A 17569-nucleotide genomic window follows, 5' to 3' on the forward strand; every position below is an offset into this window, starting at 1 on the left:
GTTGGTCACTATCAGCTTTCTAGGTCAGACTGTGATGAGTTGCTCAGTTTCGGGATTCTCGATCAGACTGAGGTCAATTGGTAAGTTTCTGTTTTCCAGGTCAGACTGTGGTCAGTTGCTATGTTTCGCGTTGTCTCAGTCAGATTGTGGTCAGTTGGTCAGTTGCTGGTTGCTAGGTCAGACTGTGGTCAGTTGGTCAGTTTCTGCTTTCAAGATCAGTCTGTGGTCAGTTGGTCAGTTTCTGGTTTCTAGTACAGACTGTGGGTAGTTGGACAGGTTGTGGTTTCTAGGTCAGACTGTGGTCAGTTGGTCAGTTTCTGTTTTTATGTCAGATTGAGGTCAGATGGTCAGTTTCTGGTTTCTAGCTCAGAATGTGGTCAGTTGGGCAGTTTCTGGTTTCGAGTGAAGAATGTGGTCAGTTGGACAGTTTCTGGTTTCGAGGTCAGATTGTGGTCAGTTGGTCAGTTTCGGGTTTCTAAGACAGACTGTGGTCAGTTGGTTAGTTTCTGGTTTCTAGGTCAGACTGTGGCCAGTTGGTCAGTTGCTGGTTTCTACGTCAGACTATGGTCAGTTGATCAGATACTGGTTGCTAGGTCAGACTGTGGCCTGTTGGTCAGTTTGTGGTTGCTAGGTCAGACTGTGGACATTTGGTCAATTTCTGGCTTCGAGGTCAGATTGTGCTCAGTTGCTCAGTTTCTGGTTTCTAGGTCAGACAGAGGTTATTTGGTCAGTTTCGTGTTGTCTTGCTCAGTTGGTCAGTTTCATGTTGTCTCGGTCAGATTGTGGGCAGTTGGTCAGTATCTGATTTCTAGGTTTGACTTTGGTCAGACTGTGGTCAGTTCGTTTGTTTCTGGTTCCTCGGTCAGACTGTGGTCAGTTGGTCAGTTTCTGGATGTCTAGATCTGTTTCTCTGGTAAGTTTGTTGCTTTTTGTTTGCTAGTTCATCCTGTTCTCAGTTGGTCAGTTGCTTGTTGCTCGGTCTGACTGTGGTCAGTTGATCAGTTTCTGGTTTCTAGGTCAGATTGTGGTCAGTTGATCAGTTTCTGCTTTACAGGTCAGACTGTGGTCAGTTGGTCAGTTTAGGGTTGTCTCTATCAGACTTTGGTCATTTGATCAGTTTCGAGTGTCTAGGTCAGCATGTGGTCAGTTGGTCCATGGTTTCTAGGTCAGATTGTGGTCAGTTGTTCATTTTCTGGTTTCTTGCTCAGACTGTGGGAAGTTGGTCACTTTCTGGTTTCGAGGTCAGACTGTGGTCAGTTGCTCAGTTTCTGGTTTCTAGGTCAGACTGTGGTCATTTGGTCTGTTTCGTGTTGTCTAGGTCAGTTGGTCAGTTTCATGTTGTCTCGGTCAGACTGTGGGCAGCTGGTCAGTTTCTGGTTTCTAGGTTAGACTGTGGTCAGCCTGTGGTCAGTTGGTCTGGTTCTGGTTTCTCAGTAAGGCTGTGGTAAGTTGGTCAGTTTCTGGTTGCCTAGGTCTGTTTCTCTGGTAAGTTTGTTACTTTTTGTGTGCTTGGGCATCCTGTGGTCAGTAGATCAGTTGCTTGTTGCTCGGTCAGTCTGTGGTCAGTTGATCAGTTTCTGGTTTCTGAGTCAGACCGTGGTCAGTTGATCAGTTTCTGGTTTCTATGTCAGACTGTGTTCAGTTGGTCAGTGTCGGGTTGTCACTGTCAGACTTTGGTCAGTAGGTCAGTTTCGGGTTTTTAAGTCAGCATGTGGTCAGTTGGTCCGTTTATGGTGTCTAGGTTAGACTGTGGTCAGTTGTTCAGTTTCTGGTTTCTACCTCAGACTGTGGTCAGTTGGTCTGTTTCTGGTTTCTAGGTCAGACTGCGATCAGTTGGACAGTTTCTCGTTTTGCGGTCAGATTGTGGTCAGTTGCTCAGTTTCGGGTTGTCTAGGTCAGACTGTGGTCAGTTGGTCAATTCTTGGTTTCTAGGTCAGATTGTGGTCAGTTGCTCAGTTTCGGGTTGTCTGGGTCAGACTGTGGTCAGTTGGTCAGTTCCTGGTTTCTGGGTCAGACTGTGGTCAGTTGGTCAGTAATTGGTTTGCTAGGAAAGACTGTGGGCAGTTGGTTACTTGCTGGTTTATAGGTCAGACTGTGGTCAGTTGGTAAATTTCTGGTTTCTAGGTCAGACTGTGATCAGTTGCTCAGTTTCTGGTTTCTAGGTCAGATTGTGGTCAGCTGATAAGTTTCTGCTTTCAAGGTCAGACTGTGGTCAGTTGGTCAGTTTCGGGTTGTCTCTGTCAGACATTGGTCAGTAGGTCAGTTTCGGGTGTTTAAGTCAGCATGTGGTCAGTTGGTCCGTTTCTGGTTTCTAGGTCAGACTGGTCAGTTGGACAGTTTCTCGTTTCGCGGTCAGATTGTGGTCAGTTACTCAGTTTCGGGTTGTCTAGGTCAGACTGTGGTCAGTTGGTCAGTTCCTGGTTTCTAGGTCAGATTGTGGTCAGTTGCTCAGTTTCGGGTTGTCTGGGTCAGACTGTGGTCAGTTGGTCAGTAATTGGTTTGCTAGGAAAGACTGTGGGCAGTTGGTTCCTTGCTGGTTTATAGGTCAGACTGTTGTCAGTTGGTAAATTTCTGGTTTCTAGGTCAGACTGTGATCAGTTGCTCAGTTTCTGGTTCCTAGTTCAGACTGTGGTCAGTTGGTCAGTTACTGGTTTCTTGGTCAGACTGTGGTCCGTTGGTCAGTTTCTGGTTTCTAGGTCAGACTGTGGTCAGTTGGTTAATTTCGTGTTGTCTCGTTCAGACTGTGGTCAGTTGGTCAGATACTAGTTGCGAGGTCAGAATATGGCCTGTTGGACAGTTTCTGTTTGCTAGGTCAGACTGTTATCATTTGGTCAGTCTCTGGTTTCGAGGTCAGATTGTGGTCAGTTCCGTCAGTTTCTGGTTTCTCGGTCAGACTGTTGTCAGTTGGTCAGTTTCGGATTGTCTCGGTCAGACTGTGGTCATTTGTTCAGTTTCTGGTTGTCTCGGTCAGAATCTGGTCAGTTGCTCAGTTTCGGGTTTCTAGGTCAGACTGTGGTCAGTTGCTGATTTCTACGTCAGACTGTGGTCAATTGGTCAGAGGCTGGTTGCTAAGTCAGATCGTGGTCAGTTGCTCAGTTTATGGTTTCTCGGTCAGACTGTGGTCAGTTGTTCAGTTTCTGGTTTCTAGCTCAGACTGTGGTCAGTTGGTCAGTTTCTGGTTTCTAGGTCAGACTGTGGTCAGTTGGACAGTTTCTGGTTTCGAAGTCAGACTGTGGTCAGTTGCTCAGTTTCGGGTTGTCTAGGTCAGACTGTGGTCAGTTGGTCAGTTCCTGGTTTCTCGGTCAGATTGTTGTCAGTTGGTCAGATACTGGTTGCGAGGTCAAAATGTGGCCTGTTGGACAGTTTTTGTTTGCTAGGTCAGACTGTGGTCATTTGGTCAGTCTCTGGTTTCGAGGTCAGATTGTGGTCAGTTCCGTCAGTTTCTCGTTTCTCGGTCAGACTCTGGATACTTGGTCAGTTTCTGGTTTCTAGGTCAGACTGTGTCAGTTGTTCAGTTTCTGGTTGTCTCGGTCAGACTCTGGACACTTGGTCAGTTTCTGGTTTCTAGGACAGACTGAAGTCTGTTGGCCTGTTTCTGGTTCCTAATTCAGACTGTGATCAGATGGTCAGTTTCGCTTTCTAGCTCAGACTGTGGTCAGTTGGTCAATATCAGGTTTATAGATCAGACTCTGGTCAGTTGCTCAGTTTCTGGTCCTGAGGTCAGACTGTGGTCAGTTGCTCAGTTTCTGGTTTCTCGGTCAGACTCTGGTCAGTTGCTATGTTTCGGGATGTCTCAGTCAGATTGTGCTCAGTTGGTCAGTTGCTGGTTGCTCGGTCAGACTGTGATCATTTGGTCAGTTTCGGGTTGTCTCGGTCACACTGTGGTCAGTTGGTCAGTTGCTGGTTGCTCGGTGAGATTGTAGTCAGTTCGTCAATTTCTGGTTTATAGGTCATGCTGTGGTCAGTTTCTCAGTTTTTGGTTGTCTCGGTAAGACTGTGGTCAGTTGGCCAGTTTCAGGTTGTCTCAGCCAGACTGTGGTCAGTCGATCAGTTTCTGCTTTCAAGATCAGACTGTGGTCAGTTGGTCAGTTTCTGGATTATAGTTCAGACTGTGGTCAGTTGGTCAGCTTCTTTTTCCTAGGTCAGACAGAGTCAGTTGGTCAGTTTCTATTTTTAGGTCAGACTGAGGACAGATGGTCAGTTTCTGGTTTGTAGTTCAGACTGTGGTCAGTTGGTCAGCTTCTTTTTCCTAGGACAGACAGAGTCAGTTGGTCAGTTTCTGTTTTTAGGCCAGACTGAGGTCAGATGGTCAGTTTCTGGTTTCAAGGTCAGATAGTCGTCAGTTCCTCAGTTTCGGGTTTCTAGGTCAGACTGTGGTCAGTTGCTGGTTTCTACATCAGACTGTGGTCAATTGGTCAGATGCTGGTTGCGAAGTCAGATTGTGGTCAGTTGCTCAGTTTATGGATTCTAGGTCAGACTGTGGTCATTTGGTCAATTTCGTGTTGACTTGGTCAGACTGTGGGCAGTTGGTCAGTTTCTGCTTCCAAGGTCAGACTGTGGTCAGCTGGTCAGTTTCATGTTTCTAGGTCAGACCATGGTCAGTTGGTCAGTATCTGGTTGTCTTGGTCTCTTTTTCTGGTCAGTTTGTTATTTTCTAGTTTCTAGGTCAGACAGTGGTCAGTTGGTCAGTTACGGATTGTCTCTGTGAGACTTTGGTCAGTTGGTCAGTTTCGGGATCCTAGTTCAGAATGTGGTCAGTTGGTAAATTTCTGGTGTCTCGGTCAGACTGTTTCTGTTTGGTCAGTTTCAGGTTTCTTGGTCAGCATGTGCTTAGTTGGACAGTTTCTGGTTCCTAGTTCAGACTGTGGTCAGTTGGTTAGTTTCTGGTTCCTAGGTCAGACTCTGGGTAGTTGGTCAGTTGCTAGTTCTATGTCAGACTGTGGTCAGTTGGTCAGTTGCTGGTTCTAGGTCAGGCTATGGGCAGTTGGTTAGTTTTTACATGGTAGGTCACCTGTGGACAGTTGGTCAGTTGCTGATTGTTAGATCAGTCTGTGTTCAGTTTGTTACTTTTTCGATTCTAGGTCATTCTGTGGTCAATTGGTCAGTTGCTGGTTTCTTGATCAGACTGACCACAGTCTGTTGGTCAGTGGTCAGCTGGTCAGTTTCTGGTTTCTAAGTCAGACTCTGGTCACACTGTGGTCAGCTGGTCAGATTCTGGTTTCTAGGTCAGACTATGGTCAGTTTGCCAGTTTCTGGTTGTCTAGGTCTGTTTCTCTGGTCAGTTTGTTACTTTCTGGTTTGTAGGTCAGTCTGTGATCATTTGTTCAGTTTCGGGTTGTCTCGTTCACACTGTGGTCAGTTGGTCCGTCGCTGCTTGCTACGTGAGATTGTTGTCAGTTCGTCAATTTCTGGTTTATATGTCAGACAGTAGTCAGTTTCTCAGTTTCTTGTTGTCTCGGTAAGACTGTTGTCAGTTGGTCAGTTTCAGGTTGTCTCGGTCAGACTGTGGTCAGTTGGTAATTTGCAGGTTGCTAGGTCAGACTGTGCTCAGTTGGTCAGTTTCTGGTTTCAAGGTCAGATTCTGGGCAATTGGTCAGATGCTGGTTCTAGGTCAGTCTGCGGACAGTTGGTCAGTTGCCGGTTGCTAGACCAGTCTGTGTTCAATTTGTTACTTTTTGGTTGCAAGGTCATCCTGTGGTCAATTGGTCAGTGGCTGGTTACTTGATTAGACTGTGGTCAGTTGGTCAGTTTCGGGTTGTCTCGGTCAGTCTGTGGTCAGTTGGTCAGTTTCTGGTTGTCTCCGTCCGACACTGCTCAGTTGGTCAGTTTCTGCTTTCTAGTTCAGACTGAAGTCAGTTGGTCAGTTTCTGGTTCCTAATACAGATTGTGATCAGTTGGTCAGTTAAGGTTTCTAGCGCAGACTGTGGTCAGTTGGTCAGTTTCGGGATGTCTCGGTCAGACTGTGGTCAGTTGGTTAGTTTCTGGTTGTCTCCGTCCGACTCTGGTCAGTTGGTCAGTTTCTGCTTTCTCGTTCAGACTGAAGTCAGTTGGTCAGTTTCTGGTTTCTCGATCAGACTGGGGTCAGTTGCTATGTTTCGCTTTGTCTCAGTCAGATTGTGGCCAGTTGGTCAGTTGCTGGTTGCTAGGTCAGACTGTGGTCAGTTTCTGCTTTCTATATCAGTCTGTGGTCAGTTGGTCAGTTTCTGGTTTCTAGATCAGACTGTGGTCAGTTGGTCAGTTTTGGAATGTCTCGGTCAGATTGTGGTCAGTTGGTCAGTTGCTGATTGCTAGATCAGACTGTGGTCAGCAGGTCAGTTTCTGCAATCTAGATCAGTCTGAGGTCGGTTCGTCAGTTTCTGGTTTCTAGATCAGACTGTGGTCAGTTGGTCAGTTTCATGTTGCCTCGGTTAGAATGTGGTCACTTGGTCAGTTTCAGTTCTTATATCAGACTGAGGTCAGATGTTCAGTTTCTCGTTTCTAGCTCAGAATGTGGTCAGTTGGACAGATTCTGGTTTCCAGGTCAGATTGTGGTCAGTTGGTCAGTTTCGGGATTCTACGACAGACTGTGGTTATTTGGTCAGTTTCTGCTTCCTAGGTCAGAATGTGGTCAGTTGGTCAATAGCTGGTTTCTACGTCAGACTGTGGTCAGTTGGTCAGATACTGGTTGCTAAGTCAGACTGTGACCTGTTGGTCAGTTTGTGGTTGCTAGGTCAGACTGTGGTAATTTGGTCAGTTTCTGGTTTCGAGGTCAGATTGTGGTCAGTTGCTCAGTTTCTGGTTTCGAGGTCAGATAGAGGTCATTTGGTCAGTTTCGTGTTGTCATGGTCATTTGATCAGTTTCATGTTGGCTCGATCAGACTGTGGGCAGTTGGTCAGTTTCTGATTTCTCGGTCAGACTATGGTCAGACTGTGGTCACTTGGTCTGTTTCTGGTTTCTCGGTCAGACTGTGGTCAGTTGGTCAGTTTCTGGATGTCTAGATCTGTTTCTCTGGTAAGTTTGTTACTTTTTGTTTGCGAGGTCATCCTGTGCTCAGTTGGTGAGTTGCTTGTTGCTCAGTCAAACTGTGGTCAGTTGATCAGTTTCTGGTTTCCAGGTCAGACTGTGGTCAGTTGTTCAGTTTAGGGTTGTCTCTGTCAGACTTTGGTCAGTTGGTCAGTTTCGGGTGTCTAGGTCAGCATGTGGTCAGTTGGTCCGTTTCTGGTTTCTAGGTCAGATTGTGGTCAGTTGTTCAGTTTCTGTTTTCTAGCTCAGACTGTGGGCAGTTGGTCAGTTTCTGGTTTCTAGGTCAGACTGTTGTCAGTTGCTCTGATTCTGGTTGTCTTGGTCAGTTGGTCAGTTTCATGTTGTCTCTGTCAGACTGTGGGCAGCTGGTAAGTTGCTGGTTTCTCGGTTAGACTGTGTTCAGACTGTGGTCAGTTGGTCTGTTTCTGGTTTTTCCGTCAGGCTGTGGTCAGTTGGTCAATTTCTGGTTGTCTAGGTCTTTTTCTCTGGTATGTTTGTTACTTGTTGTGTGCTAGGCCATCCTGTGGTCAGTTGCTTGTTGCTCGGTCAGACAGTGGTCAGTTGATGAGTTTCTGGTTTCTGAGTCAGACTGTGGTCAGTTGATCAGTTACTGGTCTCTATGTCAGACTGTGGTCAGTTAGTCAGTTTAGTGTTGTCTCTGTCAGAGTTTGGTCATTTGGTCAGTTTCGGGTATCTAGGTCAGCATGTGTTCAGTTGGTCAGTTTCGGGTTGTCTAGGTCAGATTGTGGTCAGTTGCTCAGTTTCGGGTTGTCTACGTCAGACTGTGGTCAGTTGGTCAGTTCCTGGTTTCTAGGTCAGATTGTGGTCAGTTGCTCAGTTTCGGGTTGTCTAGGTCAGACTGTTGTCAGTTGGTCAGTTCCTGGTTTCTAGTTCAGACTGTGGTCAGTTGGTCAGTTTCTTGTTTCTTGGTCAGACTGTGGTCCGTTGGTTAGTTTCTGGTTTCTAGGTCAGACTGTGGTCCGTTGGTTAGTTTCTGGTTTCTAGGTCAGACTGTGGTCAGTTGGTCCGTTTCTGGTTTCTATGTCAGACTGTGGTCAGTTGTTCAATTTCGTGTTGTCTCGTTCAGACTGTGGTCAGTTGGACAGTTTCTGGTTTCGAGGTCAGACTGTGGTCAGTTGGTCAGTTGCTGTTTTCTAGGTCAGACTGTGGTCAGTTGGTCAGTTGCTGGTTTCTATGTCAGACTGTGGTCAGTTGGTCAGATACTGGTTGCGAGGTCAGAATGTGGCCTGTTGGACAGTTTTTGTTTGCTAGGTCAGACTCTGGTCATTTGGTCAGTCTCTGGTTTCGAGTTCAGATTGTGGTCAGTTCCGTCAGTTTCTCGTTTCTCGGTCAAACTGTTGTCAGTTGGTCAGTTTCGGATTGTATCGGTCAGATTGTGGTCAGTTGTCCAGTTTCTGGTTGTCTCGGTCAGACTCTGGACACTTGGTCAGTTTCTGGTTCCTAATTCAGACTGTGATCTGATGGTCAGTTATGGTTTCTAGCTCAGACTGTGGTCAGTTTGTCAGTATCAGGTCTAAAGATCAGACTCTGGTAAGTTGCTCAGTTTCTGGTCCTGAGGTCAGACTGTGGTCAGTTGCTCAGTTTCTGGTTTCTAGCTCAGACTATGGTCAGTTGCTATGTTTCGCGATGTCTCAGTCAGATTGTGCTCAGTTGGTCAGTTGCTGGTTGCTAAGTCAGACTGTGATCATTTGGTCAGTTTCGGGTTGTTTCAGTCACACTGTGGCCAGTTGGTCAGTTGCTGGTTGCTAGGTGAGATTGTTGTCAGTTAGTCAATTTCTGGTTTATAGATCATGCTCTGGTCAGTTTCTCAGTTTCTGCTTGTCTCGGTAAGACTGTGGTCAGTTGGTCAGTTACGGGTTGTCTCTGTCAGACTTTGGTCAGTTGGTCAGTTTCGGGTTCCTAGTTCAGAATGTGGTCAGTTGGTAAATTTCTGGTGTCTAGGTCAGACTGTGTCAGTTGGTCAGTTTCAGGTTTCTAGGTCAGACTGTGCTCAGTTGGACAGGTTCTGGTTCCTAGTTGAGACTGTTTTCAGTTGGTCAGTTTCGGTTCCTCGGTCAGACTGTGGGTAGTTGGTCAGTTGCTAGTTCTATGGCAGACTATGGTCAGTTGGTCAGTTACTGGTCTCTATGTCAGACTGTGGTCAGTTAGTCAGTTTAGGGTTGTCTCTGTCAGACTTTGGTCAGTTGGTCAGTTTCGGGTGTCTATGTCAGACTATGGTCAGTTGGACAGATTCTGGTTTCGCGGTCAGATTGTGGTCAGTTGCTCAGTCTCAGGTTGTCTAGGTCAGACTGTGATCAGTTGGTCAGTTTCTGGTTTCTAGGTCAGATTGTGGTCAGTTGCTCAGTTTCGGGTTGTCTAGGTCAGACTTTGGTCAGTTGGTCAGTTCCCGGTTTCTGGGTCAGATTGTGGTCAGTTGGTCAGTCATTGGTTTGCTAGGAACGACTGTCGGCAGTTGGTTACTTGCTGGTTTATAGGTCAGACTGTGGTCAGTTGGTAAATTTCTGGTTTCGAGGTCAGACTGTGATCAGCTGGTCAGTTTCTGGTTCTTAGTTCAGACTGTGGTCAGTTGGTCAGTTTCTGGTTTCTTGGTCAGACTGTGGTCCATTGGTTAGTTTCTGGTTTCCAGGTCAGACTGTGTCAGTTGGTTAGTTTCTGGTTTCTAGGTCAGGCTGTGGTCAGTTGGTCCGTTTCTGGTTTCTCGGTCAGACTGTGGTCAGTTGGTCAATTTCGTGTTGTCTCTTTCAGACTGTGGTCAGTTGGACAGTTTCTGGTTTCGATGTCAGAATGTGGCCTGTTGGACAGTTTTTGTTTGCTAGGTCAGACTGTGGTCATTTGGTCAGTCTCTGGTTTCGAGGTAAGATTTTGGACAGTTCCGTCAGTTTCTCGTTTCTCGGTCAGACTGTTGTCAGTTGGTCAGTTTCGGATTGTCTCGGTCAGACTGTGGTCAGTTGTTCAGTTTGTATTTGTCTCGGTCAGACTCTGAACACTTGGTCAGTTTCTGGTTTCTCGGTCAGACTGAAGTCAGTTGGCCAGTTTCTGGTTCCTAATTCAGACTGTGATCAAATTGTCAGTTACGGTTTCTAGCTCAGACTGTGGTCCGTTGGTCAGTATCAGGTGTATAGATCAGACTCTGGTCAGTTGCTCAGTTTCTGGTCCTGTGGTCAGACTGTGGTCAGTTGCTCAGTTTCTGGTTTCTAGGTCAGACTATGGTCAGTTGCTATGTTTGGCGATGTCTCAGTCAGATTGTGCTCAGTTGGTCAGTTGCTGGTTGCTAGGTAAGACTGTGATCATTTGGTCAGTTTCGGGTTGTCTCGGTCACACTGTGGTCAGTTTGTTCATTTCCTGGTTGCATGGTGAGATTGTAGTCAGTTAGTCAATTTCTGGTTTATAGGTCATGCTGTGGTCAGTTTCTCAGTTTCTGGTTGTCTCGGTAAGACTGTGATCAGTTGGCCATTATCAGGTTGTCTCGGCCAGACTGTGGTCAGTTGGTAAGTTGCTGGTTGCTAGGTCAGACTGTGCTCAGTTGGTCAGTTTCTGATTCCTAGGTCAGACTGTGCTCAGTTGGTCAGTTTCTGGTTCCTAGGTCAGACTGTGGTCAGTTGCTCAGTTTCTGGTTTCTAGGTCAGACTGTGGGCATTTGGTCAGTTGCTGGTTCTAGATCAGTCTGTGGAGAGTTGGTCAGTTGTCGGCTAATAGATCAGTCTGTGTTCAGTTTGTTAATTTTGGTTGCGAGGTTATCCTGTGGTCAATTGGTCAGTTGCTGGTTTCTTTATCAGACTTTTGTCAGTTCCGTCAGTTTCTGGTTTCTCGTTCAGAGTGTTGTCAGTTGGTCAGTTTCGGGTAGTCTCGGTCAGACTGTGGTCAGTTGGTCAGATTCTGGTTCCGAAATCAGACTCTGATCAGTTGGGCAGTTCAGGTTTCTAGGTCAGACTGTGTTCAGTTGGTCAGTTGCTGGTTTCTATGTCAGACTGTGGTCAGTTGGTCAGATACTGGTTGCGAGGTCAGAATGTGGCCTGTTGGACAGTTTTTGTTTGCTAGGTCAGACTCTGGTCATTTGGTCAGTCTCTGGTTTCGAGGTCAGATTGTGGTCAGTTCCGTCAGTTTCTCGTTTCTCGGTCAAACTGTTGTCAGTTGGTCAGTTTCGGATTGTCTCTGTCAGTTTGTGGTCAGTTGTCCAGTTTCTGGTTGTCTCGGTCAGACTCTGGACACTTGGTCAGTTTCTGGTTCCTAATTCAGACTGTGATCTGATGGTCAGTTACGGTTTCTAGCTCAGACTGTGGTCAGTTTGTCAGTATCAGGTCTAAAGATCAGACTCTGGTAAGTTGCTCAGTTTCTGGTCCTGAGGTCAGACTGTGGTCAGTTGCTCAGTTTCTGGTTTCTAGCTCAGACTATGGTCAGTTGCTATGTTTCGCGATGTCTCAGTCAGATTGTGCTCAGTTGGTCAGTTGCTGGTTGCTAAGTCAGACTGTGATCATTTGGTCAATTTCGGGTTGTTTCAGTCACACTGTGGTCAGTTGGTCAGTTGCTGGTTGCTAGGTGAGATTGTTGTCAGTTAGTCAATTTCTGGTTTATAGATCATGCTCTCATCAGTTTCTCAGTTTCTGCTTGTCTCGGTAAGACTGTGGTCAGTTGGTCAGTTACGGGTTGTCTCTGTCAGACTTTGGTCAGTTGGTCAGTTTCGGGTTCCGAGTTCAGAATGTGATTAGTTGGTAAATATCTGGTGTCTAGGTCAGAATGTGTCAGTTGGTCAGTTTCAGGTTTCTAGGTCAGACTGTGCTCAGTTGGACAGGTTCTGGTTCCTAGTTGAGACTGTTTTCAGTTGGTCAGTTTCGGTTCCTAGGTCAGACTGTGGGTAGTTGGTCAGTTGCTAGTTCTATGGCAGACTATGGTCAGTTGGTCAGTTACTGGTCTCTATGTCAGACTGTGGTCAGTTCGTCAGTTTAGGGTTGTCACTGTCAGACTTTGGTCAGTTGGTCAGTTTCGGGTGTCTATGTCAGACTATGGTCAGTTGGACAGTTTCTGGTTTCGCGGTCAGATTGTGGTCAGTTGCTCAGTCTCAGGTTGTCTAGGTCAGACTGTGATCAGTTGGTCAGTTTCTGGTTTCTAGGTCAGATTGTGGTCAGTTGCTCAGTTTCGGGTTGTCTAGGTCAGACTTTGGTCAGTTGGTCAGTTCCCGGTTTCTGGGTCAGATTGTGGTCAGTTGGTCAGTCATTGGTTTGCTAGGAACGACTGTCGGCAGTTGGTTACTTGCTGGTTTATAGGTCAGACTGTGGTCAGTTGGTAAATTTCTGGTTTCGAGGTCAGACTGTGATCAGCTGGTCAGTTTCTGGTTCGTAGTTCAGACTGTGGTCAGTTGGTCAGTTTCTGGATTCTTGGTCAGACTGTGTCAGTTGGTTAGTTTCTGGTTTCTAGGTCAGACTGTGGTCAGTTGGTCCGTTTCTGGTTTCTCGGTCAGACTGTGGTCAGTTGGTCAATTTCGTGTTGTCTCTTTCAGACTGTGGTCAGTTGGACAGTTTCTGGTTTCGATGTCAGAATGTGGCCTGTTGGACAGTTTTTGTTTGCTAGGTCAGACTGTGGTCATTTGGTCAGTCTCTGGTTTCGAGGTAAGATTTTGGACAGTTCCGTCAGTTTCTCGTTTCTCGGTCAGACTGTTGTCAGTTGGTCAGTTTCGGATTGTCTCGGTCTACTGTGGTCAGTTGTTCAGTTTCTATTTGTCTCGGTCAGACTCTGGACACTTGGTCAGTTTCTGGTTTCTATGTCAGACTGAAGTCAGTTGGCCAGTTTCTGGTTCCTAATTCAGACTGTGATCAAATTGTCAGTTACGGTTTCTAGCTCAGACTGTGGTCCGTTGGTCAGTATCAGGTTTATAGATCAGACTCTGGTCAGTTGCTCAGTTTCTGGTCCTGTGGTCAGACTGTGGTCAGTTGCTCAGTTTCTGGTTTCTAGGTCAGACTATGGTCAGTTGCTATGTTTGGCGATGTCTCAGTCAGATTGTGCTCAGTTGGTCAGTTGCTGGTTGCTAGGTAAGACTGTGATCATTTGGTCAGTTTCGGATTGTCTCGGTCACACTGTGGTCAGTTTGTTCAGTTCCTGGTTGCATGGTGAGATTGTAGTCAGTTAGTCAATTTCTGGTTTATAGGTCATGTTGTGGTCAGTTTCTCAGTTTCTGGTTGTCTCGGTAAGACTGTGATCAGTTGGCCAGTATCAGGTTGTCTCGGCCAGACTGTGGTCAGTTGGTAAGTTGCTGGTTGCTAGGTCAGACTGTGCTCAGTTGGTCAGTTTCTGATTCCTAGGTCAGACTGTGCTCAGTTGGTCAGTTTCTGGTTCCTAGGTCAGACTGTGGTCAGTTGCTCAGTTTCTGGATTCAAGGTCAGACTGTGGGCATTTGGTCAGTTGCTGGTTCTAGATCAGTCTGTGGAGAGTTGGTCAGTTGTCGGCTGATAGATCAGTCTGTGTTCAGTTTGTTAATTTTGGTTGCGAGTTCATCCTGTGGTCAATTGGTCAGTTGCTGGTTTCTTTATCAGACTTTAGTCAGTTCCGTCAGTTTCTGGTTTCTCGTTCAGAGTGTTGTCAGTTGGTCAGTTTCGGGTAGTCTCGGTCAGACTGTGGTCAGTTGGTCAGATTCTGGTTCCGAAATCAGACTCTGATCAGTTGGTCAGTTCAGGTTTCTAGCTCAGACTGTGGTCAATTGGTCACTATCAGCTTTCTAGGTCAGACTTTGATCAGTTGCTGTGTTTCGGGTTTCTAGATCAGACTGAGGTCAGTTGGTAAGTTTCTGGTTTCCAGGTCAGACTGTGTTCAGTTGCTATGTTTCGCGTTGTCTCAGTCAGATTGTGGTCAGTTGGTCAGTTGCTGGTTGCTAGGTCAGACTGTGGTCAGTTGGTCAGTTTCTGCTTTCTAGATCAGTCTGTGGACAGTTGGTCAGTTTCTGGTTTCTAGGTCAGACTGTGGTCAGTTGGTCAGTTTCTGATTTCAAGATCAGACTGTGGTCAGTTGGTCAGTTTCTGTTTTCTCGGTCAGACTTTGGTCCCTTTGTCAGTTTCTGGTTTCTAGTACAGACTGTGGGTAGTTGGACAGGTTTTCGTTTCTAGGTCAGACTGTGGTCAGTTGGTCAGTTTCTGGTTGTCTCGGTCAGACTCTGGACACTTGGTCAGTTTCTGGTTTCTAGGTCAGACTGAAGTCAGTTGGCCAGTTTCTGGTTCCTAATTCAGACTGTGATCAGATGGTCAGTTATGATTTCTAGCTCAGACTGTGGTCAGTTGTTCAGTATCAGGTTTATAGATCAGACTCTGGTCAGTTGCTCAGTTTCTGGTTTCTAGGTCAGACTATGGTCAGTTGCTATATTTCGCGATGTCTCAGTCAGATTGTGCTCAGTTGGTCAGTTGCTGGTTGCTAGTTCAGACTTTGATCATTTGGTCAGTTTCGGGTTGTATCGGTCACACTGTGGTCAGTTGGTCAGTTGCTGGTTGCTAGGTGAGATTCTAGTCAGTTAGTCAATTTCTGGTTTATAGGACATGCTGTGGTCAGTTTCTCAGTTTCTGGTTGTCTCGGTAAGACTGTGGTCAGTTGGCCAGTTTCAGGTTGTCTCGGCCAGACCGTGGTCAGTTGGTAAGTTGCTGGTTGCTAGGTCAGACTGTGCTCAGTTGGTCAGTTTCTGGTTCCTACGTCAGACTGTGGTCAGTTGCTCAGTTTCTGGTTTCTAGGTCAGACTGTGGGCATTTGGTCAGTTGCTGGTTCTAGGTCAGTCTGTGAACAGTTGGTCAGTTGCCGGATGGTAGATCAGTCTGTGTTCAGTTTGTTAATTTTGGTTGCGAGGTCATCCTGTAGTCAATTGGTCAGTTGCTGGTTTCTTTATCAGACTGTACTCAGTTCCGTCAGTTTCTGGTTTCTCGTTGAGAGTGTGGTCAGTTGGACAGTTTCGGGTAGTCTCGGTCAGCCTGTGGTCAGTTGGTCAGTTTCTGGTTCCGAAGTCAGACTCTGATCAGTTGGTCAGTTAAGGTTTCTAGCTCAGACTGTGGTCAGTTGGTCACTATCAGCTTTCTAGGTCAGACTGTGATCAGTTGCTCAGTTTCGGGTTTCTCGATCAGACTGAGTTCAGTTGGTAAGTTTCTGTTTTCCAGGTCAGACTGTGGTCAGTTGCTATGTTTCGCGTTGTCTCAGTCAGATTGTAGTCAGTTGGTCAGTTGCTGGTTGCTAGGTCAGACTGTGGTCAGTTGGTCAGTTTCTGCTTTCTAGATCAGTCTGTGGTCAGTTGGTCAGTTTCTGGTTTCTAGGTCAGACTGTGGTCATTTGGTCAGTTTCTGGTTTCTAGATCAGACTGTGGTCAGTTGGTCAGTTTCATGTTGCCTTGGTCAGACTGTGGTCAGTTGGTCAGTTTCTTGTTCCTAGGTCAGACTGTGGTCAGTTGGTCAGTTTCTGTTTTCTCGGTCAGACTCTGGTCCGTTGCTCATTTTCTGGTTTCTAGTACAGACTGTGGGTAGTTGGACAGGTTGTGGTTTCTAGGTCAGACTGAGGTCAGATGGTCAGTTTCTGGTTTCGAGCTCTCAATGTGGTCATTTGCTCAGTTTCTGGTTTCGAGTGAAGAATGTGGTCAGTTGGACACTTTCTGGTTTCGATGTCAGATTGTGGTCAGTTGGTCAGTTTCGGGTTTCTACGACAGACTGTGGTCAGTTTGTCAGTTTCTGGTTTCTATGTCAGACTGTGGTCAGTTGGTCAGTTGCTGGTTTCTACGTCAGCCTGTGGTCAGTTGGTCAGATACTGGTTGCTAGATCAGACTGTGGCCTGTTGGTCAGTTTGTGGTTGCTAGGACAGACTTTGTTCATTTGGTCAATTTCTGGTTTCCAGGTCAGGTTGTGGCCAGTTGCTCAGTTTCTGTTTTCTCGATCAGACAGAGGTTATTTGGTCAGTTTCGTGTTGTCTTGGTCAGTTGGTCAGTTTCATGTTGTCTCGGTCAGACTGTGGGCAGTTGGTCTGTTTCAGATTTCTAGGTCAGACTGTGGTCAGACTGTGGTCAGTTGGACTGTTTCTGGTTTCTAGATCAGACTGTGGTCCGTTGGTTAGTTTCTGGATGTCTAGATCTGTTTCTCTGGTAAGTTTGTTACTTTTTGTTTGCTAGGCTATCCTGTGCTCAGTTGGTCAGTTGCTTCTTGCTCGGTCAGACTGTCGTCAGTTGATGAGTTTCTGGTTTCTAGGTCAGATTGTGGTCAGTTGATCAGTTTCTGGTTTCCAGGTCAGACTATGGTCAGTTGATTAGTTTAGGGTTGTCTCTGTCAGACTTTGGTCAGTTGATCAGTATCGGGTGTCTAGGTCAGCATGTGGTCAGTTGGTCCGTTTATGGTTTCTAGGTCAGATTGTGATCAGTTGTTCAGTTTCTGGTTTCTAGCTCAGACTGTGGGCATTTGGTCAGTTTCTGGTTTCTAGGTCAGACTGTGGTCAGTTGCTCAGTTTATGGTTTCTAGGTCAGACTGTGGTCATTTGGTCTGTTTCGTGTCGTCTTGGTCAGTTGGTCAGTTTCATGTTGTCTCGGTCAGACTGTGGTCAGTTGGTCAGTTTCTGGTTTCTCGGTTAGACTGTGGTCAGACTGTGGGCAGTTGGTCAGTTTCTGGTTGTCGAGGTCTATTTCTCTGGTAAGTTTGCAACTTTTTGTGTGCTAGGTCATCCTGTGGTCAGTAGGTCAGTTGCTTGTTGCTCGGTCAGACTGTGGTCAGTTGATCAGTTTCTGGTTTCTGAGTCAGACTGTGGTCAGTTGATCAGTTTCTGGTTTCTATGTCAGACTGTGGTCAGTTGGTAGTTTAGGGTTGTCTCTGTCTGACTTTGGTCAGTTGGTCAGTTTCGGGTGTCTAGGTCAGCATGTGGTCAGTTGGTCCGTTTCTGGTTTCTATGTCAGACTGTGGTCAGTTGTTCAGTTTCTGGTTTCTAGCTCACACTGTGGTCAGTTGGTCAGTTTCTGTTTTCTAGGCCAGACTGTGGCCAGTTGTCAGTTCCTGGTTTCTAGGTCAGATTGTGGTCAGTTGCTCAGTTTCGGGTTGTCTGGGTCAGACTGTGGTCAGTTGGTCAGTTCCTGGTTTCTGGGTCAGACTGTGGTCAGTTGGTCAGTCATTGGTTTGCTTGGAAAGACTGTGGGCAGTTGTTTACTTGCTGGTTTATAGGTCAGGCTGTGGTCAGTTTGTCAGTTTCTGGTTTCTTGGTCAGACTGTGGTCCGTTGGTCAGTTTCTGGTTTCTAGGTCAGACTGTGATCCGTTGGTCAGTTTATGGTTTCTCTGTCAGGCTGTGGTCAGTTGGTCAATTTCGTGTTGTCTCGTTCAGATTGTGATCAGTTGGTCAGATACTGGTTGTGAGGTCAGAATATGGCCTGTTGGACAGTTTCTGTTTCCTAGATCAGACTGTGTTCATTTGGTCAGTCTCTGTTTTCGACGTCAGATTGTGGTCAGTTCCGTCAGTTTCTGGTTTCTCGGTCAGACTGTTGTCAGTTGGTCAGTTTCGGATTGTCTCGGTCAGTTGCTGGTTGTTAGGTCAGACTGTGGTCAGTTGATCAGTTTCTGGAA

This window comes from Pristiophorus japonicus, unplaced genomic scaffold, assembly GCF_044704955.1.
Source record: "Pristiophorus japonicus isolate sPriJap1 unplaced genomic scaffold, sPriJap1.hap1 HAP1_SCAFFOLD_66, whole genome shotgun sequence".
Classification (NCBI taxonomy): domain Eukaryota; kingdom Metazoa; phylum Chordata; class Chondrichthyes; family Pristiophoridae; genus Pristiophorus; species Pristiophorus japonicus.